Source organism: Oryzias melastigma, linkage group LG22 (assembly GCF_002922805.2).
Source record: "Oryzias melastigma strain HK-1 linkage group LG22, ASM292280v2, whole genome shotgun sequence".
NCBI classification, from domain to species: domain Eukaryota; kingdom Metazoa; phylum Chordata; class Actinopteri; order Beloniformes; family Adrianichthyidae; genus Oryzias; species Oryzias melastigma.
The window spans coordinates 16,590,516-16,616,038 of record NC_050533.1 but is presented as its reverse complement, the minus strand read 5'-3'; the positions used below and the strand labels follow the sequence as shown (position 1 = coordinate 16,616,038).

The 25,523-nt window shown below is 39.3% G+C and overlaps 1 protein-coding gene across 7 annotated transcripts in view; it reads left to right on the top strand.

The window, feature by feature from the left end:
• The window catches only part of dlgap2a (discs, large (Drosophila) homolog-associated protein 2a), a 189,452-nt gene that overhangs the window by 31,045 nt on the left and 132,884 nt on the right, over positions 1-25,523 (top strand). For 2 of the 7 annotated variants that reach the window (XM_024266120.2, XM_036210028.1), the window contains exon 1: positions 16,729-17,123. The exons of the other annotated variants lie outside the window; for them this stretch is intronic. The gene's annotated coding sequence lies outside the window, so the exon portion shown is untranslated. Of the gene's footprint in view, positions 1-16,728; positions 17,124-25,523 lie in introns of those variants that run through there. 7 annotated transcript variants of the gene reach the window in all.

The window sequence follows — 25,523 nt, the reverse complement described above, 5'->3', positions numbered from 1 at the left end:
AGGAATGCATACAGTATTTGTTCCATAGGATAATCCTTAAAAAAGAAACTTGACAATTTGGAAATATTTAAAACTTTAATTATCTTCTAAAACTGTAGCCATCTCCCCTTTTATTTCCAAATTTTAAATTTGTTTTTTAAGGATTTACCTAGACAACCAAAACTGTTTCCAGTACATTCCTCTTGGTCATGCTAACACCTTAAAGTCTGCAGCGGGGCGGGATGGTGATTGGATGGTTTGACTTGTGGTCATCCAATCAGAAAGACGTATAAAGACAGGGACAGAATTTGCAACTGCAACTTCAGGAACTCGCATACAGTTCTTTTTAGCTTTACATCAGTAAAAAAAAAAAAAAAAATACATGCTAAAAAAAAAAAGACACAGTAATTTCACGAATGCAAATCTTTTTATGCATTTGCAAACCTAAATTTTTGGGCAGATTTATTTTGGGGTATGATGAAATGATTTATGTGCAAATATGCAGTTGCAAATCTTTATGGTCTTATTTTGAGCCCATATTGATCGATTTAGAATCAGTTGGCACTCCCGGGAATTCAAAGGGACATCCTCCAAACCCGAGTGGTTGGTCAAACGTTGACCTGGCTTAACTTTCAATGCACAAGCGCTTTGTACGTAAAGCCCAGAAAGTGGCAGCTTGAATGTCTGCTTCCAGGGGCGGTATGAACGTAGCTTTACCTGTATGAAGGTGCACCCACTGGCCGCGTGTGCTGCGTTCAAGAGCGTGCTCTGTGGTTTTATGAACGTCATCCAGCCAGTGTTGTACACACCTGTCCGCTGCCACACACTGGTAGTGACAGGAAGGAGATTCTTCTTCATTTGTGTTTTTACTTTTTATTAGGGCCTGAAATAGGCTCGGAGCGCAAATTCAAAGCAGTATAAATCTTGCAAATCTTTTCTCCAGACTTTTTTTTTATTCTTCACAGCTCTATTTCTGTAAATGTCCGTCTTGAAGTAATTTTAATCTGACTTCGTTTGTAGAGCCTGTGACCGTCCGTTCCAGACATGGAAGGCTGAAATTGCATAAACTTTTAATTGCAATGTGGGTTGTAAAAAAATACAACTATTGCATTAAAGGACAAAAAAAGACATAAATATAAATAAAAAAAAACAAGTCATATTTTTTTCTGTTGTCAAGAGTTGGAAAATATTAAAATGACAGCACTCAAACTCCTTATCCAGACAAAAAGGAATTGCTTTTGGTGAATGCCTCAGGTGCCTGTTGTGCCTCAGGTGGATGCATTTGAACACATGGTTGTAAAACACTGCAAAATATTAACAAATACATTCTTCCATGTCGTGATGTGCAGAGAGAGTTGAGCCAAAACTCATAGCAGTGGATTTCCTGGTTGATCTCCTGTGGTCCGGCGCTTTGAAACTAAAAGAATGAGATGGAAAATGAATGCAGATGGAACGAGTTTCCTGGTGTACGGGCACATCCTTCTGGATTAAAGAGGGATGTCATTTGTCTTGGACAATTATGGAGCAGAATCGCTTCTTCTCTGCATTTTATCAGGAAGAGTTCTGGACATGGAATTACTTCTAACAGAACCCGGTGGGAGGAGGCTTTTGGACTGATTTAGGACTCTTGGGAGGTAAGATGACTCAGATGGCCCCTGAAGGCTTTAGCAGCAGAACTGCTAGAGAGGATGACTTTGAGTAAAAAAATAGTGACGCGGTCCGCTCATAACGGCCCTCCAACAATGAGGTCCCACACAGTGGCAGATAATTGAGGAAAGGATTAAATGTTCTAAAAAATACAAGGATAAATGTAAAGGTCGACATCTATTAAACTTCCTTTCAGAACATAAAGCTCTTCAGGTTTTTAACAGGTAATTTGTTAATGTTCTCTGGGATTAAGAAAATTGCCTTTTTCTTTTGGTAAAAATCACAAAAAGCACATGTTCAGTTTTATGTTTATTCTCCCAGATTGGATTGCAGTCTTCGGTACACTAGACCTTCTGAAAATGCATTTTCGGAAAGGTCATTCTTTCCTTTGAAATCAGATTCAAACAGAACTCAGGAAAAAAAAGCCACCAGAGTCTTTCTGTCTGGCTGTGTATGTTTTGTTTGGGTTGTGAGATTTTAAAAAAGTAGAGAAGAAATGATAGGAAACGATGGAAATGAGCCAACACTTTCCTTGTTTTAATAGATGTCTATAGATCAAATGGATCAAAGTGAGCACAGTGGTGATAGAAAATTGTAGATATGGGTCATTAATAGTTGACAGTGATAGGAGGGACGTTTTTAATGCTAATCAATGAACAAATGATCAGACTTCACGGAGGATGCTGTGTGGGTTTCTCTCCAGAGTTGTTTTATATTAAAATGACTATAAACTCATTCTTTTTCTTTCTATGAGGTGAAGATTTAACAACACCTCCCTGAATTTCACACACAATCTGCCACAGACCTCATATCAGATTTCCGCTTAATTAAATTAAAAGAGAAACTCTGATCCTCTGTCTTTTTTCTTGCCGCTCTAAACCTTTTTAACTGCAGCTTTGACTGTTATTTATTTTTCATACTGGGGTAGTAGGATATGCCCGTCTAAAAAAACAAAAAAACTTTACAAATAAGTTAATTTAGCGAAAAATCTTTGCAGGATATGTGGATATAGTTGCTCTGGAATATAAGATTCTGTAGCCAAAAAAATGCATAATTAAGACAAAAAAATAAAAAAAATATATCTAAGTCATACTTTTGGGAGAAAATCCAATTTTCCCCATGTTTGTTTGGGTAGGTACTTCTTCTTTTGTGTTGCTGTCAGTAGCTTTAGTGCCCTCTAGTGGTTGGGAAATAACCGCTAAAGGGCAAACGGTTAGTGGAAAAATAATGCCTATTTATGTAAAGAAAAAGTCTTTCCTGAGTATAAGTTGCACCCCAAAAAATGCAAAAGAAAAAACAAACAAAACAAAAAAAACAACAAGACTTGTACTGTAAAAGATGCATAAATTAAGAAAAAAAAATCGTTGTATATTCAACAAAAGGGAGATATATTTTTCAAGAAAATTAACATTTTTGACCGGTTTACATTGACACCAATGTAGATCCATTTGGGTGAGTCGCCTGTAATGTTGCTATGCAGACATTGCTCCATATATCATCAACTGCTTTGTATCTTCAGAAGTCCCTGGCAGACTTTGCCGAAAACTTCCCAGATGGTTCTGTGAGGCAAACCATCTGCTGCGTCAAGCTGAAAGTCCTAAACTGCTTTAGAGTCTATTCTTCATTTCCATTTAGGCATCTTTATAAAAAGCTGTAAACTCCACATCCTTTCTAGAGTAAAGGTTTGAACACACCCAACTTATAAAGTCTAATATAATTTCATTTTATCATTGAAGTCCTACTGCAATTGTATTTTGATCTGTTGTAAAGGTGATTTTTGTGGTCTTTTAATTAAGATTATGGTGTTTTAGCCAATATCAAATAGTCTGTGTCATTGTTTTAAGACAGGGATCGGCAACCTTTAACAGTAAAAGAGCCATTTGGGCTTGTTTTCTACTGATCACAACCTACAAGGAGCCGCATAGATTTACTTTAGCCTTCATTACATATATATATATATATATATATATATATATATATATATATGTATGAATTGTGTCTATTTTTGGCACAAACGAAAGCAAAAATTCAAAAAGAAATTAGCCTCTTTTTTTACCTTTTACCTAAGTAGGTGCCAAATTAGCCAAAAAGCTAGCTTGGTGCTTAATTACTAGCTGAACTCAAAATTAACCTAAAATTACTCAGTAAACTAAATAAGTCAAAAACATTAGCCTGTTGCTAAAATATTTGCCAAACTCTAAATTAACTTCAAAAGCCCCAGTAAATAATAAATTGGCCAAAAACATTAGCATGTTGCTAAAATATAAGTTAAACTCTAAAGTAGCCTAAAAACCTCAGTAACGAATTATCCAAAAACATTAGCATGTTGCTAAAATAATAGCTAAACTCCAATTTTTTTGAAAATGACTAATGTTTTATTTTTCCTCAGCCAGAGAGCCACCATGAAGCAATAAAAGAGCCACATGTGGAATTCATCACAAATTCACCTCTAAGTTGTGGGCGGGACTCTTGGTGCACAGTAAGCCTGTGCTCATTTCCCATTACAATCTAAACTCACATTTTAAACCTGACAGTAGTGGTGCAACAAAAATGATGAAAACAAAGACGTACATGGATCTATTTGTCTAGAAGTGGAGCAGGCCAGGGAGCTTCTATTGCTTGTAGAGTTTACGTAACAAATATAAGTTTTCTAACAACATTTTTCATTTTTCCTGATTTGCAACAATGTGAATGAAGAAATACTCAGAAAATTGTAGTTCTCTTTATGTATGTCCTCCATTATAAGGAAACAGGTACAGGGACATGTTAAAAACAACAAAAATAGAATTTTCATTAGATTTCTTAGTCTTTGTACGTGAAATTAAATCTGAAAGACCGATACTCTCATGAATCACTAGTATGTCATCTAGCTGTTTACGAGTTGTGTTTTCCCTTCATTTAACAAAGCAGTTGTTTTAAAAATGGATATATCTGACCTCAACCTGATTAAGACTTTGTAATGAGTATTTGTTGTCTTTGAACAGTTCGTGAGATCAGATAAACTGCTGTTTCCTATAATCCACCTCGATTCCTGTGTCAGTTTATGCAGTTGCTGCCTGTAGTATCCAATAAATAGACAAATATACAGTAGATTTACTGTGTTGATGCCGAAGAGCAAAGACGGAGTCCGTTTACTCTCAGCATTTACAGGCTTTAGGCGTATCTTCTTTCTACAGGGAGGAATATTGTTATAAACAAGCCTTTTTCTGTCGATTTAGACAATTTCTTTTGTCACAGGCAGAAGGGGAAAAAAATGTAATTTCATAAACTGCAAAAGCACACAAATACACATCATATTACCAGCCATCTTGTGAGAGCTCATGCATTTGTGTATTCCTCAGTTGTTTCGCAGCCATCTGGCACCGTCCTGCTCCTGCTTTGTTTTCGTCTTTTAAATCACATCGGGGGAGATCGGCGGCATAAACGCCACAAATGTACACAGTTCTGCGGCAGCAGGTTAGGCCACTTTACTGCGAGTGCACTTTGTTTTAATTTTCCCCGGCAAACAACGACAGATGACTCCTAATTTGTCTTTCTGCCCCAGCAGCAGATGCGGGGGTCAAACGAGGAGGCAGGATTTTCTGCAAGAGGGCCTGTGAAATGAGAGCGAGCCACATGCTAAATAGTGTTAATTGGCTCTCGGAGACAGGTGAGAACAAATCTTAATATACGAAGGTTTGTTCCGTCTAAAACGGGAACATTAACAATTGCTGCAACTCACAAACACTCACCCAGGCGGATGAAAAAACAAATCTAGATTTATGGGCGCCATTTCTGTCTCCTGAGGTGACAACAGCAGTTTTCATTTGCTTCAACTAGCTAATTGAACAAAAGCTACTTTGAGTCATTACTGACTGAAACCCTCTCTGCAGCCATGGTTTTCCAGCTCATTTATTTAAAAGGGAAATCCATGAAGACTTTGCCTGACGGCTACACCCGACATATTAAGGACGTAAACACGGTCCGTCATCAAATCCACCATTTCTCTGCAGATCCTGTTAATTGTATTGTTGTAATAGTGTGAGGAAGTCATGAACAGAGGTTTGACAATTCCTCCCTAAGGAAATGTAAAGATGTGGATTAGTTGTTGATGTTGAATTTCACTTTAAACTTTTACAGAAAAAATGGACGTTGATGCACAAGTTGTTCACTTCTTGTATTTTTTTCTTATCTTTTTTGTGACTCAACTAAAGCTGCAGTACTATTTGTACGACTATGATTCATATGAGTGCTACAAACTATTAGTGAAAGAATAACAGTACAATATGACATTGTTAGGCATCTAGGCCCTCAAGCCTGTAGGCTTTTATGCTATATGCTGACTGACATTTATATTTTTTCATTTCATCTAACTGAGCAGAAACAATCCCATCACTTGCCCTGAATTATATTCTGCAGTGAACCAGTTTCATTCTGAAATATTCAAAAACGTTTATGGAGCTCAAGGCTTTTTTTTTATTTGTTGTTTTGTCTAAGAGCTCTGTTTAACATTAGAAACTGTTCAAACTTGCTCAAAAATCTCAATGGAAGTGACACATATTCCTTATTTTGTCATTTAATAACATTTCAGGTTTACTAAAATGACTGTTCATGTTTGTTGGAGTTGTCAAAGCATGGTAACACTTTATAACAAGATTCCTACAGAACCTTAATTACACATTAACAAACATTATTAAAGTGTTTATAGGGTTTTAGTAAGACATTTATTAGTAGAATAAGCCAAATAAGGTTTATAAACATACTAAATAAGATTAAGTAACATATAAAGTGAGAATATTGTCTACAAAGACCATAGTAATAACAAGTTTAACAAATGCTAACCATCTTTGTCAACATTATATTGAGTGTTTGCAGCACGTCATCTAGAGTGTTACCCAAAGCATCTACACTGTATGTTGTTTAACAAAACACAAGTTCCTAAAATGTTCTGTTTGATTGCCTTTACTGCACACATATCTGCACACATCAGCAGCACGTGTGGAGGCAAACACATATTAGCCCTAAATTGCAGCAGATGAACAGGAGTTACCACTTTGAATTTTGAAAATATCAAAGATTAACAGACTATTTCTGTGTAGTTCATCTTTAATAATCATTTACCCCCAAAAATGTTTAAAAGAGAAATGTTTGCAACTAGTGGTGGGCGGATTGATCCAAATTATCGATCTCAAGTTGGTATCGATATCGGATCAATAGCGGCTTGCAGATATCGACATTTCCATTCTTGTTTAAAATGTTTCTGTATCAGCAAAAAGGAGCCAGCTGAGTCGCTGCCTCACCAGTCTCACCAGGCCTGTGAGATCTCAGCAGCAGATCTAACAGTGTGTGCATGCAGGCGGCAGGCATTCTTCACTCTGTTTCCACTCTATTTACAGGCTGAGCTCTGTTTGACCTTTCACCTGTTTTTATTCAATTTAAAGGCTAAGAAGTTACAAATTATTTATATTTCTACCAGTTTTTTATTGTTAAACATTTTGATTTATTTTTATATCATAGTTACTTGTTTCTTTTTGTTAGTAGGCTGTTTTGCATTCAGTTCTTCACTTTTTTTTATTTCAGAAAGTTTTTACTTTAATAAATTGTTTTCCATTTAAAGGAAAATATTGTCCTAATTCTGTTTTTATGTTTATCAAGTAAAAAAGTGAAATGTATAAAAAAAAAAAAAATTCACGGCAATTAAAAGCAATTGAGATTTGGAGGTTCATGTCACATACCTCACATTTAAGATAAATATCGGTATTGATATCGGCAATATTCACCGGTATTGAATCAATACCCAAGTGCTCAGTATCGCCCAGTCCTATATGCAATAATCTCTGAATTTTAGGATTTAATCCAGTCATCAAACGGCGCCACTGGAACAAAGCTTGTTAGTCTTTACAGATTATTTATCGCTTTACATGAGATGATATATTGTAGGGTTTTAACGATTAATCGATGAATCAATTTCTATTTCTATGCACCAACCACTTCAACCTGTTTGAGGCAAGTTGTTAATCAAATTGAATCAACTTAAAACAATCCAAAAATGTTTTAAATGAGATAAATCTAAAATGAATATTGGAAAATACAATTTAGATTGAAACATGGCATGTTTATTTAATCAAAAGGTAAAAACGACCATTACAACGGACAACACACGCAATGTCGGCAAAAAAGATCAAGCCACAGTCTAATGTGCGGAAACACTTTTTGTTGCAGATATTTTAGACTGTTCTAATAATCTTCCCTTTGTGTTATTTTTATGTGGTATTTTATAGAAAATCTCCTGTTTGACTTTATTTCTTAATTACAGGTCCTGGAGACAAAATCTTTTCTATCTCCTGAAGAACTTCTTGATTCATTAAAAATAGGTACACCCATTTTGCTACAATGTCATCATCTTAGTAGCAGGAGCTTTTGAATGATTAATGAAGGCATTGATTTCAGCAGATATTCCGACTGTAGTAACTCTTCATTATGCTTCTTTTGTGAAGCATAATGACGCTCTCCTGCCAGTTTTTGTGCCCGTTTTCAAAGTTTGTGACAGACTAGTGAAAAGTCTGTCGTGACGATGTGAGATGACACAATCTGATACTGAATACTTACTACTCCCAAACTGGGAGATGACAAATTGCCGTCTGAGATTGAACAGACTGTGTCCTGTGATGGACTGGTGACCACAACACACTTTACAGGAATGGACCTCTACAGTGTTCCCCAGTGAAATAATCTACAACAGTCAGTTCATTAAAATGTAGGAATGCAGAAAATAGAATGTGTTTGACTACACATATTTCATCCATTACATAATTGCCAGATGTGTATAAAAGTCAATAGCACCATGATGTTGTAGCTGCTGGACATTCAGATCAATAGAACATGTCTGTCTCTGCTGCCTCAAGGGAAAGAAGGACCGACTGCAGTTTGAAAACATGGGAGTTGGCTTCATCCTGATAAACTCCTTTTTCGTGGCAAGAAAAAAAAGTTTTTTAATATGGACTTTTAACCCTTTAACATCAGAGAAGAAGGGTGTTAACTGTTGTACTGCTGTTGTACTGCTGGCCCACCGCTCCACAACCAGGACGGAAACCGTACTTGTTGACCTGGAATATGAGGTTCGACTATCGGACAGATTCTCCTCTCCAGTATCCTGGTATAGACTTTTCCTGGGAGGCTGAGGAGTGTGATTGCTCTCTCTCGGTGGGTGGAGTGATACTGCCTCATGTGTAGGAGTTTAAACATTTTGGGGTCTTGTTCCTGTGTGAGGAAAGATCGGGGAGTAAGATTGACAGGGAAATTGGTGCGCTCGCTGCACCGGTCTTTTGTGGTGAAGAGAGAGCTGAGCCAGAAAGCAAAACTCTCAATTTACCGGTCGATCTTTGTTCCAGTACTCACCTATGGCCATGAGCACTGGGTCGTGACCGAAAGAACCGAAAGAACGAGATCCAGACCACGAGCGGCTGAAATTAGCTGTATGGTGGCTGGGTGCTCCCTTAGAGATAGGGTGAGAAGCTTGGTCACTGGGAAAGAGCTCGGAGTAGAGCTGCTTCTCCTCCACATTGAGAGGAGCCACCTGAGGTGAATTGGGCATCTGGTCCAGATGCCTCCTGGATGTCTCCCTGGGGAGGTGTTCTGGAGACACACTGGACACGCTGGAGAGACTATGTCTTTCGGCTGGCCTGGGAACGCCTCGGGGTCCCCCCAGAAGAGCTGGAGGAAGTGGCCGGGGAGAGGGAAGTCTGGGCATCTTTGCTGAGACTGCTTCCCCCGCAACCTAGTCCCAGATGAGTGGAAGATGAATGGATGGATGTTAACATCTTAATAACACACTTTTTGGCCTACCGTAACTTTCTGACCATTTACATGATTCTGTCTTGTTAACAGACTTAATTGATTCAGATGGAAGCCATGAGCCCTTCTTGCATATCAGTACAAAGCTGCTTTTTGTCCCGCTATAGAATCCACTGGAGTTGCCTTAATTGAGTAAATGAAGAATTGCGATTGTTGAAAGAATGTCGACACTGGATCTAAAGCTCTAGTATGAAAGAGTTATTATGCCTATTGTTGGCACTATGGATTATTTTTTGCTGGATTACATAGAAACTGCTTTTCTAGTAGTGTGGGTTCATCGGGTGAATCATACCTTTCAAGTTTGTGGCGGGACTGTTGGTGTGGAGTAAGCCTGTGCTCATTTCCCATCATCCCTTTATTTACACTCTCAACTGACACTTCCTGCTGTGTGCATCTGCTGTTCCTTATTATTAAGTCTAGTTATCCTATGTTTGATACATCTCTATGGATGTAAAGTTGATTGATTGTATTGCACATGCCATTTTTGTGTCTTGATTGCTTGAAGTAAACAATTTCTGATCTAGTCTAGTCTAGTCTAGCCTAGCCTAGCCTAGTCTAGCCTAGCCTAGCCTAGCCTAGCCTAGCCTAGCCTAGCCTAGCCTAGTCTTATAATGATCATATCACAGTGGATTATTTTCTGCTGGATTAATAGGGACTGCTTTTCTAGTACTATAGGTTCATTGGGTAAATCACAAATTTTAAATTGAAAGGAGCTTCAACTTTAACCTTTTAACACCTGATGCGCTGCCGGTGACGCTTAAACGCAAAATTTTAAGATACTGTAACTTTTCAACGTAATTCCAGCCAAAAAGAGGTTCATACGAGCCGCTTTTCTCCTTCAGAATCTACTGGATCGTGTGAACAATTGAAAAGTTACAGTTAACCAAAGAACATAAACACTAGAGCTACGGTGTCAAATTATCTGTTCCACTCTCTATTTGTAAAGAAACAAATTAAAACACAAAGAATCTGTAAGTTCTGTTAAGTAAATCACATTGCCCGTTGTCACTGATTGAAGTTTACAAGGGGATATTTGGTGAGAAGAGTTCAAAGAAAAGGCGAGAGCACAGAAAATGTTTTACTGAAATAACTTCACGAGGTTTCCTCAAGTATGTCAAGCACGTGCAGACTGTATGGATTTGCATTAGTGTTGCCTTCTCGTCATGCACTGGAAGTCGTAAAGCTTCTGTAGGTCTGTGTTTACCTTTGGACCACTTTTTTCCCCTATTTTTCTGGCCTTAAGGCTGCAACAAACTTCATTTATCAAGCTTTATGCTGACCTGGTGACTCGGTGAGTCCATTACAAAGCGATGCAGCTCCCCTCACATCATGAAGGTGGTCTGAGCGCTGCATGCTTTACACTGCAGTGAATTATTAAGATCCCCATCAGCTGCTTCGGTGCAGCACCCCAGGTGGAATCACCAGCTGAGACGCCGATCGATGCGTTACTGTAATCTAGACGTATAAGTGGGTTGTGAGGTTTGTCTGTGTGAAACATCCTTTTAAATACGCTGGATGGTGGGGTGGGGGGGCATCACTCCTCCTGCTGCAACTGTATCAGTGGTTGTTGCGTAACACACAAACACACAAGGGTTTACACAGAGAAAACATAGCAGTAAATGAGATCAGAGAAAGCAGATTGAAGCGGAGGGCCATTATTTCAGCTGCAAGCAGAGCCGGGAAAACAGACTGTATTAAATTAAGTCTGGATTTGATTTGTCTGATAAACTTGGATGTTTCCTCTTAAATATATTTAATGTCACTGTTGCTTAGGGGTTTGGATGCTGTGCAGGTAATGCACATTTACGTTGCAGGCTTGGGAGGATATTTCCGGGATAGTCGTAGCGACTTATTATCTTCTGACGGTACTATGAAAGAGGTTAGTCCTGAAAACTTACATAACAAGGTGCCTTACTGATGCTACTTGTCAAGGTCGATTTGTTGGAGGCACCACTCTGCTGTGAAAACAGCTGTGTGAAGTCATACCTGTCTCTGTGGAAGCTTTACTTGTTTTGATGAAAATGCATAAATAATGTTACTCACATGGCTCATCAGAGCGGCAGATATTATACATTCTAATACGAGTGTGCGGAAAAGGAGGATCTTTGAAGAACAAAATCCTATTATTAGAAAAATATTTTTCATTCAGGGTTTAGTGAATGTGACTCAAAGTGAGGTTATTTACACAACGACCCGCAGAGTTGGAATCCTCACAAAGGCTTATAACACAGCAATTTTTGACGCATTTAATCCATTAAAACAAATAACTGTGTGTGTTAGTTTATGTGAACTGAATCTGAATGAGTTGAAAATGTCAGAGACAAACCGAGTGGATGGTTTCACACTCAACACACACTTCTATTTTTAGTCCAGTGGCATTCTCAAAAAAAAAAAAAAAAACCTCTAAAAACAATTAATGTGGTTCTAAGGAACAAGCTAGTTTTTATATTGATGTAAACAAACGAGAAAACATATTTAGTCAAACTGTAAAAACAATGTTTTTAAACAGCAAACCATTATATTTCAGAATTACGTTATTTTTCGCATCATCACTGGATTATAAAGCCCATCATCAATGAATGGTCTACTTTTTAACTTATAAGGCCCATAAGTAAGACAAAAATGTCAAAAAATAAGTCTGTCAGTCAGACTTCAACTGTTTTACATGTAACTCCAGAACTTGTTTGTAACATGTGAAAAGCAAGAAATCTTTATTTTTTAAAACTCATCACAGACAAAAAACAATTGTTTAATTTTATCTTTTCTTTTCTTTTTAGTCATTTATGTTTTAGCCTTTATTTGAATCATTTCATTGTTAATTTATAGCCAAAACTATTCTTTTAATATACTAACCATGTTTTTAATATTTTATTCACATTAAGTGTAAGTTTCAATCAATGTACGTATATTTTGTCTGAATTTTGATGTTAGATCTGCATGTGCAATGACAAAGTCTGAAATAGTGATACATCTACTTACATGTGATTTATTATTATTTGATGATTCTCAATAACGTGAATCTATTTTTGAAAGATATAAATATCTGATCTTAAGTTACGAACCGGATAATGATAATACTTGTAAAGGAAATGGTGACGTCGAGCCGGGGTGGAATTATATAAGTTCACTTCCTCCCACTTGATTTCAAGCGATCTATTTTTTAATGTCTGGTTATCCTGTGTTTTACATGTCTTTATGGATGTAAACCGCTGATGATTGACTGTATTGCACATGAATTTATACTTTTTTTCTTCTTGATCTCTTGAAATAAACCATTTTTAATCTAATCTAAAAAAAAATCTAATATTCACAATATTAGCTGCGTTTTCATTACACATATACGCAAAACTTTATAGAAAATCTAGAAATGTCAAAAAAACACAATCACAAAATGACACTGTTTCCATTAAATAATAATTATCCAAATAAACATAAACTAACTAATCCGATAAGTCATCAAAAACACGGCGATGAATGAGGACGTAATGTTTTCATTTGGGAGCATTTGGGTGACATCACAGCAGTAAGGTGCGCGTGCAGCACAGCTAGTCCATTGAAAAATAACCATTCTAACAAGGAAGCAGCTGGACCCTTTTTTCTGTTTGAAAACACGACAAGTGGCAGAGACGAGGACTCTGGACAAACTGCTGGACATCATGGACAATGCCAGCCACCCTCTGCACACCGTCATCACCAACCAGAGGAGCCTGTTCAGTGGGAGACTGCTCGTACCAAAATGCAGGACCAATAGACTGAGGAACTCGTTTGTGCACCAGTCTGTCACACTCTACAATGCTTCACTGGGGGGGAGGAGATAGTAGAGGCGGACTGGATACAAACAAACAAACAAACAAATCCATTCAGCAATTCATCCATCCACTCATGTGCAATAAAGGTATAAGTGCAATAATTAATACTGTAATAACCTACCTATCATGTGCAATAAGTCAATCACAGACCCAAACCTGTTTTGATACCGCCATACAGACTGATCTTCTTTACGCTGTCGTACTTCTTTGCCTCTTCATTGTTATTACTGTACATTGAGATTTTTTTTATCATGTATATGTACATTGTACATTGTGAGATTTTTATTTTTTATTATGTATACCCTGTAAGCTGCTGAAAGACTTAATTTCCCCAAGGGTGCCATCCCAAAGGGATTAATAAAGCAAGTCTAAGTCTAAGTCTAAGATCCAGTCAAGTTTCCGCCATGGGACTAGCAACCATCCTCATCTATCAAAGGAGACGTCTGCGTCTTGATCCGGCTGCAAGCTGCAAAAGTGATGAAAAAATCTTGGTTTGTGATTTTACAGAGGAGAACCAGGAGAGAAAGACTCCGTATGACACGTAACTTAAAATGAGCTGTGAAGCTATGGGACCTCTCGTGGCACGCCAGGGCCTGTGCAGTGCTCAGGACAGCCACTTTCTACCAAGAATCGCATTTAATTTGAAAAAAAGTATTTCCATTGCAGTTTTACAAAAAAATTCCATTTCGATATGCCCCAAAACCAACTCCCAACACATAAGACAGTCTGACACCATTATCCGCATTAGCATATTTACAATAACACCTTTTTTGAAACCCAAAAAAAGAGATTGACAGAATGCCGTGTATTTCTCAAAATTGCTCCAACATCATTAAGAGCAACCAGAATGAATCCATATGCTAAGAACTCTAGATTATAAGGCGCTCTGTTATTTTTATTAAGACTTTTAAGTGCGCCCTAAAGAGTGGAAAATATGATACTGATAGTTTAAACCAACTCAATTGTTTGACGTGAAGCTAAATATCTGTATTCTAATTCTGTTTTTTTATTTTTTAATTTGATGGAAAACGAGATGCAATGTTCTCATTTTGGCACGTCACTTTCATGAATAATTTCCCCAACAGTTAGCGGCACTCATGCAAATTTTTCATCTGAGTTATTAAAGGATAAAAAAAAAAAAAAAAAACTCATCCAGTGCACATCAGCCCAATGCAACACGACAGGTGAGACGTGCCCTCTTCGCACATCATTTAGCAAAAGTCATTGGACAGCAATGATAAGGCTGGCTGGTGAATGATCAGAATGAATAGTTGGCAGTGACTGCAACCTCATTACAAGGACAAAACGCGTACAACAGGACATTGATATGTTTGGCCCGGCCCTACTTCACTGTTTCCAATTTAAATATAGACGGGGATAAAGCCTAATACCTTTCCCTCTGTGGATATTGGCTCGTATGGGACAACGATCCGTGAAATGAATATTTTTGTGAGATGAGATTTGTTGGGAACAAAAAGAGTGCTGACTGTGAACGAGCAGTTGGAAAGATGGAAAAAGTAGAAAAAAGTGAAGGAAACCTAGAATAAAAATGACAAGAGAATGATCATACAAGAAGGGATTAAGATGTCAAACTGTTTTTTTTATCATAAAAATTAAAAATAAAAAGATTTAGTGAGCCTAAATATGCTGCTGACATTTTGTAGATCAATCAAATTAGACTCAGGTAATTTTGTGCTTGTTTTCTGTTGACTTGAGAGGGACGCATTTGAAATAAAGATTTTTTTGTGATAAACATTTAAATTCCACCGCAACCTAATACTTTTTTTGATAACCTGACACAGTCTATTGCAGCAATTTATTTTTCTGTAATAAGGTCATTACTGTTGGACTCTAATTAAAGCTGAATTTTGAGGTTCAGTTGCTCAACAACTTTACATAAAACAAAGGGTATATATACATTATATATATTCATGAATATATATCCACATAGATTTGAATAAAGAAATATTCAGAAATGTAATTTTAAGCTTTTATATATATATATATTTGGCTAAGGGGCATTTAATTCAGTAGTTATCGTCTGATCAGTCTATTTGTTCCTAAATCTGACGCTTGCTCTCAATACAAACACAGAAAGCCCCAGTCTTCTCCTTAAGTTCTCCCCTGCTGTCTTTTAATTTTCCCACTTGATTGGCACTGGTAATAATATCATTCTCATGCACGTGCGCACCTCTCTGAAAAGGGGACTTTTTTTCTCTCTCTCTTTTTAATCAGACTCATAAATCCCTGCTCTACCTGGTTCTGCCCTGTCAGATTGTGGGGCGTTTGGCCGGCCAGCTCTCTTGGCTGAAACTATAGATCTGGATTGACATCCTCTCCATCCTGTCTGCCGCTGTTAATCATGGAAGGATTTGGGCTGCCTGCAAGATGTTCTGCCAAGCGACCTTGAGCTCTTCTGGGGCCGAAGGACTCGAGCTAAAAGCCTGTTCCCCTGTTAGAGCAAGCTACAAATACTCGGGCCATGGGGCCAGTTGCTACATAATAGGTATTGATTGATGGCTAAATATGCCACATTGCTCAAGCTTTTTGCCTATAAAATCAGCACTAAATAAGCTTTGGGAAAGCTTGTTTTTGGAAATCTGCATTGTTTACATGATGATTAGCTTAAGTTTCTCTTTTTTATTATATAATTGTCAAATGTGTCATTCTTATCCTCTTTCTGACTAAAAGTCATACTCCAATCAGCATGTGATCAATTTTAAAAGCTTTCCAAGTCATATTTTAATTATGATCATACTATTTATCCACAATTTTAAATAATGGTTTCTTTGCTAGGACATAGTTTCTGCAGAGCGGCAGAAGTTCATTACATATTTGCTATGAGTTGGGGGCGGGATTGTTGGTGCAGAGTAAGCCAGCACTTCTTTCCCATGATCCCTTTGTTTACACTCTCCCACTAGCTTACAGCCGCAGTGGCAGTTTGCGGCCTAGCGATTGTAGTCTGAACTGCAGCTTTCAAACTGCATTTTTAGACACCGATTCACATGGATTTGAACAAAGAAATACTCAGAAATGCAATTCTAAGCTTAATTTTCTTCATATGTGGTTTCTATCATGAGAAAAATGCCACAAAAACATGATAAAAACACCAACAATACCAATTTCACTGGAGTGGATCTTTAAAGTGCAAGAAAAAATAGAGATAAGGAAAACAACAAACAAAGATAGCCATCATATGGTGTTGGGGTCACAGTGCTGGGAAGAGCTTTGATATATCAACAGATTAATAGTTTATTTATGGCGGCAAGGAAAAAGGAAAGGGGGAAAAATAGCATGGAGACAGAACGGATAGTAGAAAATTCCACTTGAACAAATGACCCTTGCACACCTCTCTCTATTTGAACCCCCAATTGTCTCCATTACTCTTCATCTGGTGAAAACCCACTGCAGGAAAAAGGGAGATCCAGACAACTCCAGTCCCAGATTTTTGCTCCTGCCAAGCCGTTGGAACCAGCAGCAGTAAATGCTTGTTTCGCCTGCCTCACTCATCCCTCCTCTCCCTGTTCCGCTGCGCTCCGCTCTGTTCTGCTGCAGTGGATGGTCCTCACAGTGCGCTCGCAGCTCATCTCAGCAGAGGAGATCCGAGCATCTCTGTCATTTCCTCCTCTCCCACCTCCTCACCCTCACCCCCCCTGCAGCCGTCCTTCTCCCGCCGTTCAGCTGTCACAGGGTCTGGACCGACGTGACGGGAGAAGTCACAGGACAGATGAGAGCGCTCAAGAAGTCCTCCCAGCCAGCATCTCGTGCTCATATGACAGGCTGAGCTCCTGCTGTCGCGGGATGACAGAGAACATTGTACTCTTAGATGCCTCCTGCTTTTAGGCTCTGTGTGAGGTAAGTTCTGTTGCTTGATGTTTTCATTCTGCATTTGATGTCTTTGGTGAGGAGGAGCATCTCCGCCTGGTTCTCCCTGAGGGGAGTTGTTTAATTAGGAGGAATTATTCTGACAGAAGTTGACTGCAAAAACACTAAGCATGCAATATGGGTAAAGAGTGTTGGTGAAAGTGCAATTTTATGCATTTTTTGGTCTATTTAGGCATAGCAAATCAGCAGCGGGTTCTTTTTTACTGAAGCAAGTTGGAAGTGTTTCCTGTTTTCTGTTTGCTCCCCTGTAATGTAAGATGGTTCAGGTATCAGGGAGTGTCTTAATTCTTTAGTAAATGTTTTAAAGGGTAGATAAAGTGTTTCTTTTCAAATTCAAGCAGAATTAACCCCTAAAGGTAGAGCGGAGAGGCTCTGCTGCATCTCTGTGAAGACAGGAAACTCTCTGTGCATGCGTGTGATGCGCACACTTGTGTGTGGGTGGCTCTGTGTGTCTAATGAAAAGTCTTGGGGGCGAGCTCTGCGTGGGCAGCTTGTGCGCATTTTTATGAATCAAGGGCTTTTCGCTTATGGGAAAAAAAGAAAAAAAGAGTGTGTGCACGCAGATGTTTTGCACCGTCATCTGATGTGTTTTCCCTTCCAACAACTGTCACCCATCACTTCTCCGTGGATGCACACGTCAGCGGCACACACCCTCTTCCAGGAAACGGTCCCTCCGTCTTGTACCGAGTGGCGTTTAGCGGGGGTCATTCACACTCAGGTTCCGGGGTTCCCGTCTAGCTCCTTTGCGAGGTGCACTGCTGCTGCAGCCTGTCGGAGGAGATGCTTTGAATTTTCATGTTCACTGCTGCACTGCAGACTCTCTCCCAGCAAACGTACAGAGAGCCAGAGCTGTTCTCAGCCTCACACATTGCAGGCTTGATTTAGGAGTATGCGTTTGTAGGTTTTAAACAGATGCTTGTCATTCAAAGTCACTCTTATTTTTGGATAAAGTTGGAGCTTTTAAATGGATATTACCACCAACAGCAGATGATAATTTTGACTTGGATGTACAACTTTGTAGTCAAACCTGCCATGACTAAGAGTCCGCATGCTGGAAGTGTGAGTTGTGTTCTGTATTATACACATGAAGCCTGAGCAGGTCTCATTTCTCACTAATAAGGAGAGATTTGATCAAACCCTTCCTTTAAATATTTCCTCCATTCTGTTTCCTGCTTTCAATTCGGCAACAACTACTGCATACAGGCGTCATTATTGCTTTGTGAACCCATGTTTATTGGAAAACATGCAGTTGACGGCTAGAATGTTGCTCCATCAATTGTGATTAAGATAATCTCCATAGTAACTGGAGACTGTAAAGTTCATAGGAGATTTAATTATATTACAGTGTCACTAGAAAATCAAATCAACTCCTAAAGAAGCTTTAGGGTCTGTGGATTGTTTCACATTTAACAGTGAAAAAGTTGAGATTTCTAATTACCTTAATGCAGGTGTGAAAGATGTCAAACAAGCGAATGCCTTTAGAATTCTCAACTTTTCAATTCTGAACACCCAAGTACAGCATGTATTCAGGCATTAGGGGGTGTAATTATATTAACGTTAGTTCATATATAACAAAGTTAGATTTAGTCATGACCAGAGGGATGTTTAACTGGTTGCTACATGTCAAACATGCCAACTATTAGAGTTTAACCTCGGCCTGTTGGCATGCTTTTCTCACCAAAGTTTTTCAGTTTTTTAAGTGTTAATTACTATCTACTAAATAAAGTACTCTATGATCTACTGGATTGTTCACTTATGAGATTTACGATTCTTGAGAGTATAAAGTTCAGAGTTTGTGTGTTTTTACACGTACAGTCTAAAATGCTTCGAATTCAGCTATCAACCATCCATCCTCTAAAAACTTGCTTAATCCCTTTTGGGGTTGTGGGGTTACTGGAGCCTATCCTATATTTGTTAGACAAATATGAGGCCCAAAATTTACCTGGTGCTATAACCATCAAATGGAAGTCACCTGTGACCAGAAAGACAAATACTTCCATCCATCCATTTTCAGAACCTGCTCAATCTGTTACTGGGTTGCTGGAGCCTATCCCATTTTGGGTGTAGACAATAAATGGATAAATGTGAGGGCCAAATTTTACCTGATGGTTTAACTTTCAAATTGAAGTCAAATGCAAACAAATTGCAACCAGAAAGCCAAATATTTCCATCTATCGTTTTATAGGAACTTCTCAATCACTGTTCCGGTCACTGGGTTGCTGGAGCCTATCCATGGGTGAAGGTGGGCTACACCCTGAACAAGTTGTCAATCTGTTGCAGATACTGTTGTAAACGCTAACCACTGTGCTGCCAAATATTCCCCTTAAAGACAGCTGATGTCTGCCTCATATAGTTGGAGTGTAAAATACTTCTTCATCCTATCAATTAACAGAGTATTGTAAAAGGGATTTGGAATTTTATTTTGAACATTTTTATTTAAACGTGAATAAATATATTTCTTTTTAATTTTAACTCATGTATTTACCATCTCCTAACAACAAGGACAGACAGCTCAGATGAGAAAAGCACTTGACGTCATGACAGGTGTGATGGACAGTGAGGGTCAGATTAGTCTCAGTTGGTACACATGAAGAACCCAGTGCTGTAATTTCAAATGACTCACAGGCCACATGGTCAGTGACCCCAATCTATTTTTCTGCCATATCCAAAGTTTACCCCACTTAGCCTTTTGGTGGGTGTTAATTTCTTGCTCAGAGTGTGTATTAACCTGGCTGACAATGACGGGGAGTGTGAGAGATTGTCTCGACAGACACCTTGATCTGTTGGTCTCATGTCTTTGTGGAGGTAAAGAGACCAAGACTGGGGCTTGCAGTGCTTTTTATTAGCTGGCTATCATGACTTTTGGGAGCTTTTTTGGTTTGCTTGAGACTATGAAGCATATTTATTACCCCTGTTAGTGATGAACTTAACCAAAAAGTGTGTTAGATTCATGTTTCTACAAAGAAATGGACAATATGGGTTTCAGAAAATGCACAGATGGATGAGCAGATCTCTTTGTGTTGGTTTTCTGGGACAGCGACACAACAGCAGCTTTTGACGGCAAATTCATGGAAGCTCCAGCACCGAAGCTCAAAAACTTCAAAGAAAATCCCAGTGAAAAAAAGCGACAGCATTGAAGGAATCCCACAGCCCATCATCGCTCTGTCTTGACAGGTACAGAGAGCGGGAGGATGATTGCAATCAGCACACTGACATGCTTCTTTATATCATTACCATATGTGCAAACTCCATGATACCTCTGACAACGAGCAGGGGATTCAGCAGTGAAACAGGGGTTTTTAATTAAAATATCAAGAGCAAGGATTTTAATATCATTGGTGTACTTTATCCCAGTATTTGAGTATTATGTGTGCTTAAAGAAACCTTAGATTCATAGACGAACTCTGATGAAAGTGGGGATTCTGGTATTTTTAACATGTTCTTGTGGCATTTTTCTGATGATGCAGAAAGAAAATTAAGATTAAAAATACATTTTTGAGTAATTCTTTGTTGAAATCATTGTGAATCAGAAGTAGATTAAAACAGCAGTTTGAAAAAGACTGTTAAATAGAAACACAGGTACACAAATACATTTAGCGGGACACATTCTGCATTCTGATGAAACCACTTGCAGGCAAATGGATCCATTTGTTTTCCTCATTCGAGTTGGCATCTAGTTGTCAGGACTCACTAATGTCCTCCTTCAACTACCAGAAGGACCCCTCCCCTGAGTACCAACCATCTTCAGCACCTTCCTCACTACAACTCCCATCAGCCACCACTTCAGTCTTCTCCATGCACAGCTGATCACCATCACCCTCATCAGAACCACCAGCATTTATATTCACTCCGGCATCAACTTTGGTGCGAAGTCTTGATCGTGTTTACCTGTCGGTCTGAACAAGTTTCCCCTGTTTAAGTCTCTGTGTAAACTGTATGGCTGGATAGCACTGATATTGCACCCTAGTGTTTTAGATTGGGGCTGTAGGCTAGCAGGGGAGCTCGTAAACAGATGGTGACGGAAAGTAGGGGTGGGCTTGCTCTGTGCCAATGGTCTGCCCACAACTCAGAGGCGAATTTGGACTCCTGTCTCTTTTGTAGAAAATGACCAATTTTAACTAAAACAGCACAGTCATAATTAAAAGACCACAAAATGGATCAAAAGATGATCGGAGTGGTATTTTAAGCCAAAGACGACCCAGGTAACCTGCTGTCATTCTCCTGTTACAGCCAGGACAGACTCCAGTCCCTCCGTCTGCCCTAAAATTGACAGAAATACCAACAAAATCAGCCGCAGTCAATTTGAGTCGCATGGAAAACATTGCACTATTTAGGAATGTGGAGGAGAATGATGCACTGCTCTGAATACCAAGTTGTTGTCACATTGCAGATGGTGTCTTGACTTATGACATTAAGCTAAGCTGAATGTCTGCTGGTTGCACTTTTTTTTTTTTTTTTTGCATGAACTGTGAGTCACTGTTGGTTCACATTCTGTCTGCAAAGATGAAGGTTTTTGGCTTCAAGCGCTGTCCAGCTGTCTCCTTCAGGCCCTCTCGGTTTGAAGACCTTAAAAACATACACCAGCACCGGGTGTGCGGGGTGTCACAGAGGCTTTGAACGGCCTCCTCTTCAGAAGAAGCTTCTCCTTTCATGGGAATCTTGAACTCAGTCCAAAATAAGTCTGACTGCTTTCGCTGCAGCATCCCTCTCCTATTTTCTTTTTTTTTTCTCTGAGAATCACCAGCGCATTGCTTTTCTTGTTTTTCCTGGTCAGTGAATAAGTTGCAGTGCTCTCTGAGCCATTACCCGAACTCAGCCTGTGAGCCACAGGTGAGGCATTAAAGCCAAATGACTCGTATGAACTGAAACAGAACATCATCTTTGCTACATGAAAGCTTTCCTCAGGTCGAAGGAAGTTACACTGAAATGTGGCGACGCTTTTCCGTCCTACATCTCCACCAGCAAATTGTCCCTTCGTGTCTTTGCTAGAAAAATGAAAGAAGATAAAAGTACGGAATGAGATGAAATCCGGCCTCCCATGGCTTGTGTGTAACTCCACAGCAAATGAGAATACCACATTCATTTAAGGCTTTTCCGAACATACTAGTGGAGCACAAGACCAAAAAAAATGACAGACAATATTTTTATACTACTCTGTAATATAAGCTACATCTTTCAAGAAAAATGCATTTTTGTTGTGGGTTAAAAAGCATTTATTTGGATAGTTGTTTTATTAATCACAGATGAGATGTTCTCACTGCAAAAACAAGGGATGGGTTGGAGTGAACATAACACCGCAGCCATAGGAAACAACAACAATTGTTGCTAGGAAACTGGATTTTAAAACGTAACATCACTTCCTGCTTTCAGCCCTGATCTCTGACAGCTATAACATTTTGAATTAGGGTATGATCTCAACACAGCAGAGCATTGAAGGGGGAGGAGTCAGTGGATGTTCTAACCTTATGGGACAATTGTGGGAAAAGATTTATTTTTCAGCATCCTGAAGTATTGAATGGGGGGTTAGGTTGAGATCACAAAATTCAACTGTAATACCCAATTTCAACCTATAGGGGCAGTACAGAGACTGTCTTTGACCATTATTTTGTAGAGTTTACAAGTTTATTTTAAATTTTCAAAAAAATGTCATGGACCAACAAACAACACTTTTAAAGCCCGATTTATAGAGGTCAACAGCCAAAAAAGTTGATTTATTATTTGGTTACCCTTTAAGCAGACGTATGTATATTCCTGCTGAATCCCTTAAAAGGTCATGGAGTTGCTGGAGCTTATCCCAGCTACTGCTGGGCAAAGGTGGGGGTACACCCTGAACAGTCCTTCTGCTGTGCAGAATTGTCCACTTGACCCTCAAAACGTGCCTAGGTGGCCACTCACTGATGTCAACTTTTAGAAAAAAGTCGACTGGTCACTCAAAAATGTTAACATTTTCTTGAAACCTCTGTGGCCACCATGCAGTGTGTAAAAATGTGACTTCTGCATCCTGATTACAAATGCCGCCTGTCAAATTTGCTGAAAAACTCACATTTAGTTCACCGTGTGGGCAGCATTTTGGGATATGTGACTGTAGACTAACCAATCAAGAATGTTTTTGGACTGTGGGAGGAAACCGGAGTTCCTGCAGGAAATTCACACATGCATGAGAAGAACATGCAAACTCCACAATAAAAGGTCCCATCTGGGATTTGAACTAGAACATTTATGTTGTGAGGCAGGCCACTTAAGAGAACCCCAAAAAATAAAAATATATATAATTTAATAAAGAAAATGACAAAGTTGAAATGTTTTATGGGAGAAGAACTCATTGCCAAACACTTTATTTTGAAATAATCTTCTGTCTGTAGCACAACCTCCTTCTATCAAAGTAAAAGCTGTGCGTTGATGAGTGTGCGTTCAATGAGTTGTAAATTGTAATGAGGCATCCTCGTTGTGTGTTTGCGCAGGTTTAAAAAGCTGTGTTTTGTTTGAACCATATTGCAGGGCCTTGCTCCCTTAGTTGCCATGGCGACACCATTAGGCAGCAGTGCTGCAACGGTTTTTGTATTTCTTTGCATAGTCTCATGCCAAACCGCGGAGCTTGTCGGGGACTCACCCGTGCCAACTGCAGCCGTGGGAGGGTGGATAGATGGGTGCATGTGCATGTTTAAGTGACTGAGAGCAAGTGGGAGAGAAGACTGAAAAAAAAAGATCAAAACAAGGTGGGAGGGACTTTGAAAATGAACAGATAAACTGGGGGAAAAAAATAAAAGTGACATAGAGATGAATCTGTAATGAAAACAAGCAAGGGTGACACACAATCACACACACACGATGATCCGACTCGCGTTGACTGTACACACACAATCCCTCAGCAGAGATGAATAGAGTACGCACATATGAATGATCAGGATCAGTGAGTGGGTGGAGGGATGCCGCAACAGTGCAGCTTGTTCTGCCTTGAGTCTGATATCAGCAATTCTCTTTCTTTCACATCACTCATTTTAAGTCAGTAAAGGAGAGAAAAGAAACTCAACAACAAACTCCTTCTGATTATTCTGAGACATGATATTCTTATAATGGTTGCAAATGCTAAATGCACAAATATGACTTATTCTCCAAACATAAAAAAGTGGCAAGGTGGTCAAAACTGATCGGCACATCCAGTGTATCATTTGCTACAGTCAAATTTCCCAAAATGCCATAATGCTGCGACCTAAAGGCAAGTTTTTTAACAAATTTGCATTTGTAATCAGGAGGCGGCATTCACATTTTTACACCCCAAACAGTGGCTGGGGAGATTTGAAGAAAAAGTTAAAATTTTACGGCTCGTGGACAATTCTTTTTTCTCTAAAAGTTGACATCAGTCAGTGGCCACCCGGGCACATTTTGAAGTTGCAAGGTGGCAGTCCAGTGACAGGTCTAGATGATGCCATTTCGAAAATGAGCAACAGCTGGGAGGCCACTGGTTGGTGGAAGCTGAATTTGCCAGCCGACAGTCTTACTGGACAATTTGCAAATGTCTCCAGACGTCAGACATCCTTATGAAATTCCACCCGATGAACAACGGGTATATAAAAATTCTGCACGTCTGACAGCTGCCTGACTGCCACTGTCTACATTAATGACCACGCCACTGATTTTCAAAAAAAATTTGGGCGGCGGCATGAAATCTTAGAGATTCTTCTAGTGTCTCCCCATTGTGTGGTGGCAAATCTGTACATGGCCCACAAGAGAGTTGTAGACCACCAGGTGGGCCTGTAGAGCAGGGATAGCCAACTCGAGAGCGGCAGTGTCTGCATGATTCCCATATATCCAAGCCCTACTCACGACTGGTTACCTGGTTGAGGTATCTCCAGCCAATGAGAACATGCCAGAGCAGAGTATGTCGGAAAACGTGCACACGTGGGACCCTAGAGGTCTGGAGTTTCCCATCCCTACTGTAGAACCAAAATACTTAAGCAAATTTTTTGCAGGCATGCTGCAAGCTACAGGTCATAGTGAACTCCTATACAACACACAACAGTAGGGTGTAGTAGGTAAGACGAAGGCATTTCGTAAAGATTTTTCTTTTTTTTTTCAACCACCCTAAATCTTGTAAAACTGCATAAGGATCTCCTAAATGGTGTTCACATTAAAGTGAAAGGTTCACAGATTGTTTCTCCTTCACAGACAGCCCGGGCAGTTGGGCTAATGCTTTACGTAAGACTAGAGTGTGGTGTAAGGGCACCATACGGCAGTCACCCCAATGTCAAAAGTGTCTATAACTTACGTTAATCTTTTACCACGTTCATACCGGGCATGTGTCATGCAGAGGTCAGAGGTCGCTTGAACGCCCATTGCCGAGGCCGGTGTGAACGTAGCATCACAGATACG